Source organism: Ranitomeya variabilis, chromosome 4 (genome assembly GCF_051348905.1).
Source record: "Ranitomeya variabilis isolate aRanVar5 chromosome 4, aRanVar5.hap1, whole genome shotgun sequence".
NCBI lineage: Eukaryota > Metazoa > Chordata > Amphibia > Anura > Dendrobatidae > Ranitomeya > Ranitomeya variabilis.
In genome coordinates this window covers 474,383,984-474,392,674 of record NC_135235.1, presented here as the reverse complement: position 1 = coordinate 474,392,674, position 8,691 = coordinate 474,383,984, and positions in this window count along the sequence as shown.

Here is an 8,691-nt window from a genome sequence, read left to right as displayed (position 1 = left end):
GCTTACTGTAGCGCTGTCTCCTGCACGGTCCGTGTGGTACTCAGTCGGCACACGGCTGCCGCACGTGTGCCACACTGATGTGCCACGTGAGCACACGGACACTGATAACTCCGGTACCGGAATTATCTGGACATGCGAGACTGGCCTTATATGTAGGGATGTTAATGACAGCTGATGAGTTTCGGCCATCTGAAAAATAAGATCCGCCACGTCCATCAATGACTTGGACCGCATTCCCCCCTAGTGGTTAATGTAGGCCACAGTTACCTGATTGAGAGCAGTCTGACATGTCGGCCCTGTAGGGACACAAGGAGTCTACTTAATGCTCGCTCTACTGCTAACAACTCCTTCAAGTTAGATGACGCCCCCTGCTCTGAATGTGTCCACTCCCCTTGGATCCACCTATCCCCCATATGAGCCCCCAGCCACTGGGACTATTGTCCATAGTAACTACCCGGGAGATATGGTTTACCCAGGGAACTCCTTTACCCAGGTTTGACAAGTGTAACCACCAATGTAAGGACTGTATAGTAGAGGGGGGACAAAGAAAATTTACTCTCTAGGCACCCTCCTAGCTGCAATACATCCCACTGCAGGGCCCTAGAGTGGAAGTGGGCCAAGAGAACTGGCGAAATGCAAGATGTTAAAGCCCAAGAGTGACATTGCCCCTCTAAGGTACATCAATGGATTATTTACCGCCTTGAGCACACGCCACTGAATACTGTCAACCAATGATTCTGGTAGCAGACATTCTTGAGCCCCAGATTCCAGGACGAGCCCCAGAAACTCCTGCACCTTCAGGGGCTGCATTCAAGATTTCTTAACATTAATAAGCCACCCCAATATCTGTAGAACAGACAATAACTGAGAAGCGCAGTGCCAGATTGAGTGGCCCACAATTAAAAAGTCATCCAGATAGGGCATCACCAGTATGTCCTGCTCATCAAGATGCACCATGACCTCTGCTACTATCTTAGCAAATACCCGGGGAGCAATGGCGACCCCAAATTGGAAGGGCTTTAAACTGGAAGTGACCATCACACCCCTCGTGAAACTGTCAACCCTAAGGTACTGCTGGTGGTCTGCACACATCGGAACATGATAGGCATCCTTAAGATCTAATACTACCATGAAGCAATCTTTAAAGAGCAGTTTTATTGCTGATCTTACTGACTCCATTTTGAAGCAATGGATCAACAAGAACCTATTGAAACCTTTCAAGTTGATAATAGTCCGAAAGGAACCGTCTGGGTTCTTAATCAGGAAGAATAGAACCCCTTACCTCTTTGTGACGCAGGAACCTCTACCAAGACTGCCTTCTGCTGCAGTTCCCGGACCTCCGCCTCCAATGCCTGTTGCTCTGCAGGTGAAGAACGGATGGAAGTTAAAACAAACATATCCTGAGGTCTCTTCTGGAATTCGAATTTGTCTTGCTCTGATGATATTAAGAATCCATGGACTATTCAAAATCCTTGACCAGGTTGGGTTGAAGGCCGTCAGCCTCCCTCCCACCTGGGCTGGCAGTCATTTTGGCGGTTTTCTGTGATCCTGGGAGGAACTGAACATATATCCTCTACCTTTTTTCTTATCGCTATCCCATCTGCTCTTATTCAGCTGCAGCGATGAAAACTAAATCTCCGAGCACTAAAAAATACTCGGACGTCACCCGAGCGTACTCGGGAAATCTCGAGTAACGAGTATATTCGCTCATCAATAGCTCTTATCTCTAGCTGATCTCTTAGGGCCGGACCACCTCCTGCTGGAGTCATGCCTATATGAAGGCCCTGCCAAAGTAAGGAACTTTTTCTTGTTGTCCCCTGCATTCTCCAAGAGTTCATCCAATACCGGGCCAAACAAATGTACCCCCTCACACGGAATACTGCATAATTTAGATCTGGCCTGGATATCCCCTGGCCAACATTTCAGATTTAGGGCCCTGCGAGCCGCATTGGAAAGTGCCGCCGTTCTTGCTGCTAATCTTAGAGTCCGCAAAAGCCTCTGATAAAAAGGCAGCAGCTCCCCGGATCATAGGAAGGGAGGACAGGATACTGTCTCTAGAAGCCTTCTCTTTAAGTTGCTCCTCTAATCGGTCTAGCTAGACCATTAACAACCTAGCTGTGCAGGTAGCCGCTACTGCTGGCCTAAGGGACCCTGCTGATATCTCCCAGGCGCCCTTTAGAAAAACATCCACTTTTCTGTCCAATGGGTCTTTCAAATTCCCTATGTCCTCAAATGGTAGTGAGGTCTTCCTGGACGCTTTAGCCACAGCTGCATCTAACCTTAGGGCTTTATCCCACGAGGATGAGGCTGACTCCTCAAACGGGTACCTTCTCTTGAAGGCAGCGAACCTTTTCTCTCAGGCTTTTTCCATTCCCGAGCAGCGAATTGATCTTATCATTCACGGGAAAAGATCTGCGGACCGTCCGATCCAGTCCTTTAAACATCATGTCCTGCATGGACCTTTCCGACCGGGGCTCCACAATACCCATCGTACCGTTTACTGCCTTCACGATCCGGTTCACCTGGTCAAGTGGAAAACAGGAGCGGCTTGACCGGGCTGCTGAAGATGAAGGGGATGACCCCGATATTACTTCCCCTGAGTCACTCTCCAACACTGACACAGGAGATCCAGGTTCTCTTCCCTTAAAGATCATCTCCTGGGAAAGGGACCCTACTGAACTCCTGACCTCTGCTCTGGCCAGCTCCTTTAAACTAGCATTAGGGTATGTGCACACGCTGCGGATCCGCAGCAGTTTCCCATGCGTTTACAGTATAATGTAAACCTATGGGAAATGAAATCCGCAGTGCACATGCTGCGGAAAAAAACGCGCGGAAATGCAGCGGTTTACATTCCGCATGTCAATTCTTTGTGCGGATTCTGCTGCGGGTTTACACCTGCTCCAATAGAAAACTGCAGGTGAAAACCCGCAGCGGAATCCGCAATAGAAACTGCGATAAATCCGCAGAAAAAAACGCAGCGGTTTTGCCCTGCGGATTTATTAAATCCGCTGCGGAAAATTCCGCAATGGAATCCGCAACGTGTGCACATGGCCTCAAAGTCTGGAGCCTCTTCTGCCACTAAACGCTGTATGCATGGCCGGCACAGCTTTTCTCATAGTACTCCAGCAGCAGGACTCCGCACACTCCTTGTGTTTGGCCTTAGAGGTACACTTCCTCCCCTAACAAAATATGGAGAGATAAGGGGAAACAGTACATCACCAAGTGAACTTTCACAAAGATCACTTACCAGTGACCTGTAACTGAATGGTACCATAATGTGTGTGTGCGTGCGTGTGTAGGGGGAGGGGGGGTCACTCCCAGCCACGGGATCATCCATATGGGCTGCAGATTTTTCCGGCCTACCCTTCTAACTGGTTCTTGAGCCACCAGCTTGACCACTGTTACTATGTGGCCGTCGCTGGGTAAACTTTACATGGGGCTTCTCTGTAAGCTGCTGCTGCACCGGTGACTGCTGCTGCTGCATTTGCTGCTCTGGCGACTCCATCTTGAAAAATGGGCCTGGAAGCACCTGGCATTCATTGTAGCCTCCTTAAATAGCCGGTCACCCCCGGTCGGGGCCAGCAGGTTTTCCATATGGCCTGCCTGCTATTATCAAGGCCACTGTGCCCCGCCCCCCCCCCCGCGCATGCAGACTCCACAGACTGCTGAATTGCACCCGGCGTCCCTGTACCGCCCACTACCCCAGATTGCGCCTCCTGACTCACCACCATCTTTAACAGTGACGTCATAGGGGCACGATCGGCTGCGTCACCAAGGCCCGCCTTCAACACTCACCACGCGCCTCTCCAAGGCACGCCGCGCCACCAGGACTTCGCCCCTGGCTGCGTCACCGAGGTCGTGCCCCAGCTAAGTCATCAGGACGCGCCGAAAGTTGTTGAACAAGCCCCGGCGATAGGACGCACGCCGCCAGAGCCGACAGCGATCCGGGGAAAAACCCTGCCACGAGTCCACAGCAGCCGGATATCCCCGCAGCACCTACTCACCCACACCAGCGGCAACGGATCACACATCAAGCACGCTCTCCTTACCGGAGGCTGATTCTACTGCTGTCACCCACATATGCAGTCCTCTGCACTGCGGCGCTTCCAGCACCCCAGACAGGCTGAGGCAGGTGACCCCCGCTGCCTGAACCAACCTGCCAGGCCTGGGCACACCTTCTGTCTTCCACAGGTATGTCTGAAGAGGTTCACCTGTCAGGGACAGGAAACCAACTGATGCGGGACAGAGGTGCTGCCCTTTTAGGTCTGTAGGTTTCCGGTCCCTGAAGGGCGGATCCCCTCTCTTGTGATACTGTCATGGGAGACCAAATAAAGTGTATTGTGACTGCAGCTCCAGATCCTATACTATAAAATGACTCGTGTTCAGCAAGTGGAGTTATCTATCAAGATGCCCAGCAGTACATTGCTAGATTACATTCTCACTGCACAATACTACAAATACTATAGTTTTCAAGTTGCTTGATGGCAATGATGAGGTCATAGCACTGATGTCATAGCTGCCAGATAGTACACTTAAAGATCTTGTATTTTATGAGAACTGAGTAGAGTTATTGGGATACTTCAGATGACTAAAGTGAAGAATCCTTTATACCTGTCCATATATAAACATTTTGTTACCGCATGTGCTGACACCTAGTGGCCAAACAGGCTACACAAAGTGTTTTGTTTTTTTTAAAGCCTATCTAGTGTGCGGAGACCTTGAAATGTAGAAAATGTACTGGAAAGTTGCAAAAAGAATTTGTTAAAATTAGAATACCGCTTTAGGCCACATTGACAAGTCAGAATTTTGGGTCAGTATTAGTAAGCCAAATCCAGGAGTGGCCCCAAAACACTGTCTCAGATTACACTTTGTGATTTTACTCTGCACAAAATTGGACATATTTTGAGAGATGGAACAAATTTGGGTCACTCAGAAATGACAGGTGAGAACTTTGCCCACTCACTTTCTGCCCTTTAAGGACTGCTGGTAGGCCCTTGTTCACATCACTTGCCAAAAGTCTGTAAATTATTTTTCTTGGTGTAAATGGCACGGTCCTCCTGAATCTGACATTCTGGAGTTATGGCCCTTTAACCTTTTATTGATCAAGAACGGGGGGGGGGGTTCTTGCTCAATAAAGGGTTAAGGTGCCATATCTCCCCCTCCCCTTCTTCATAGCCATATGAGGGCTTGGGTTTTTTTGGGGGGGTGGGACAAATTGTAGTTTACAACTACACTATTCATACTGGAGAATGGGGAAAAAATTCCAAGTGAAGTAAAATTGAAAAAAAAAACACAACCACTCCCCATAATTCCATCATTGCTTTTACAGTATTTATTGTAGGGTATATGACCTGGCAATATCATTCTGCACATGATGAGGACAGTAAAAAAAAAACTTGTCCATTTTTGCATTATTTTAGTGAAAAAACAATTGTATTGCAATTTTCTGAGGGAACACATGCTTGTTACGGGGGGGCATTTAGTAGGCCCCCAGAGTTAGATGGCTGGTCATTTGAGGACTAGTGAGGTCGCAAAGTGATGAGGCAGTGTTATAAGAGAAGTATTGGTGTGATTTCTTGTGGTGGTTTATCGCTGGGACAATAAAAGGATTGGCAGTCAGGAATCAGAAATGCTGAATCCTTAACTCCCCCAAAAATAAATTTTCCAGGGTCCCCATAGACATTAGACTGTAGCCTGAACCAGCCAGTACCGTCAGGTTCAGCCACCATAAGTCTAATGTGCATGGGGTGGCTTCATACTGGTGATATCTGATAATTGACCAAGAGGTGGATATGCAAATAATACTAGAATACAGGACCGCTACTCATATCATATCATGATATTGGAGAGGAATTTTATTTTGTGTCTCATTTGCATATTCTGTTCCAAAAACGGTCATGTTTTCTTTTTACTTGTTTTTTTGGGGGGCAAAATAAATCTTGGATGATACACTGACAATAAGGTTAGGTGAATGTACTCCATTTGTCCAGTTTTTCACTTTGCATCAGAGATGGGGAAATAAAAGGGTTAACCGGCAGCCATCTGCTGACATTTGGCAAGCTAGTCAGTGGGCTATCATTAGGATGTGGTTATACTGGACAGGAAATATCTGTTCCCTCTTGCATCACAATTGCATTAGTAAAAACACAGGGATGTCCTTAACCATTGCAGGAATCATTCACAGGACCGTCATACAATAGTGGGGTAGACAACAACTTACATAATTACCATGGCAAATATACCACACACAAAGATATAAAAATACATCAATATATTGTGTGATCATCACTTAAAGGGGTTGTCCGCTACTTTAACACTGATGACCTATCCTTCGGATTGGTCATCAGTATCTGCTCGTGCAGGGTGTCTCACCCCCACCATCAGCTGTTCTCCGTGTCGGGGGCCGCTCCTTCTACGGATATTGGCCACAGCCGGGTACTGCACATCTGCCCCCTATTGAATGGATTAAGACTTGAATTTCTAATTTGATTGAACTTCTACCCAGAATGACTTGGATCAATCATAGAGGTGGGAACAGAGAAAAATGAAGAGACCACGGGTTCTTATGTGAGACATGTAATGATAGTACCTGCAGCGATCAGGGCTGGCTGTGTAGTATAGGGCAGAGTTGAGTATTGAGTTTTTCCTATGGCAGTTCTTGCGTGGGGAGAAAGGATACAGCAAGGATGATAAGTTTTATGAGAGATGTGCAGAGGTGTTTGTAACTACACTCAGCTCTACACCCCCTCACCCCACACTGACTGCCAGGAGATGAGAGAATATATAACCACTAGTGATGAGCGAGTACTCGTTGCTCGGGTTTTTCCAAGCTGTTCAGGCTTGAGAGCCAGCTACCAGTTAAGTAAATCAGGTGATGTGCATCTCTGTAATGAGGAGGGGTGTTGTCTAATGACATCAAAACCCTATATAAGGTGTGCTTAATTAGGCAACTTCCTTTCCTTTGGCAAAATGGGTCAGAAGAGAGATTTGACGGGCTCTGAAAAGTCCAAAATGGTGAGATGTCTTGCAGAGGGATGCAGCAGTCTTGAAATTGCCAAACTTTTGAAGCGTGATCACTGAACAATCAAGCTTGTCATGGCAAATAGCTAACAGGGTTACAAGAAGTGTGTTGGGCAAAAAAGGCGCAAAATAACTGCCCATGAATTGAGGAAAATCAAGCGTGAAGCTGCCAAGATGCCATTTGCCACCAGTTTTGCCATATTTCAGAGCTGCAACATTACTGGAGTAACAAAAAGCACAAGGTGTGCGATACTCAGGGACATGGCCAAGGTAAGGAAGGCTGAAAAACGATCACCTCTGAACAAGAAACATAAGGTAAAACATCAAGACTGGGCCAAGAAATATCTTAAGACTGACTTTTCAAAGGTTTTATGGACTGATGAATTGAGAGTGACTATTGATGGGCCAAATGGATGGGCCAAAGGTTGGATCAGTAAAGGGCAGAGAGCTCCACTCCGACTCAGACGCCAGCAAGGTGGAGGTGGGTTACTGGTATGGGCTGGTATCAAAGATTAACTTGTGGGACCTTTACGGGTTGAGGATGGAGTGAAGCTCAACTCCCAGACCTACTGCCAGTTTCTGGAAGACAACTTCTTCAAGCAGTGGTACAGTAAGAAGTCGGTATCGTTCAAGAAAAACATGATTTTCATGCAGGACAATTCTCCATCACATGCCTCCAACTACTCCACAGCGTGGCTGGCCAGTAAAGGTCTCAAAGAAGAAAAAATAATGACATGGCCCCCTTGTTCACCTGATCTGAACCCCATAGAGAACCTGTGGTCCCTCATAAAATGTGAGATCTACAGGGAGGGAAAACAGTAGACCTCTCGGAACAGTGTCTGGGAGGCTGTGGTGGCTGCTGCACGCAATGTTGATCGTAAACAGATCAATCAACTGACAGAATCTATGAATGGAAGGCTGCTGAGTGTCATCGTAAAGAAAGGTGGCTATATCGGTCACTAATTTTTTTTTTTTTTTTTTTTTTTTTTGGGGGGGTTGTTTTTGCATGTCAGAAATGTTTATTTCTAAATTTTGTGCAGTTATATTGTTTTACCTGGTGAAAATAAACAAGTGAGATGGGAATATATTTGGTTTTTATTAAGTTGCCTAATAATTCTGCACAGTAATAGTTCTCTGCACAAACACATATCCTCCTAAGATAGCCAAATCTAAAAATAACCCCACTCCAACTTCCAAAAATATTAAGCTTTGATATTTATGAGTCTTTTGGGTTGATTGAGAACATAGTTGTTGATCAATAATAAAAATAATCCTCTAAAATACAACTTGCCTAATAATTATGCACACAGTGTATAGTTTATTCACCTTTGCAGCCACTATTCCATGATGAGGTCAGTTTAACATGCTCAAACTGGTAAAAGGGCCTCTATAAAAGGGGTATTCCCATCTCAAAGATCTTATCCCAAAATGTACTAAGTGCAATAATAATATTAAATACCACCAAGTAGAAATATAGTATAGTTCTGATTCGCTGTTACGTACCCCATGTGCAGGCATTGTAGTAACTTATATATCCATGGTTACAACTCAAAGATATCTAGTTGCTAGTGGTCGTAACCATGGATACATAAGCAACTGCAATGCCCTGGAGCTAGAGAACTATTACTACATTTCTAATTGGAGGTATTTGCTAATACTATTACATCTACT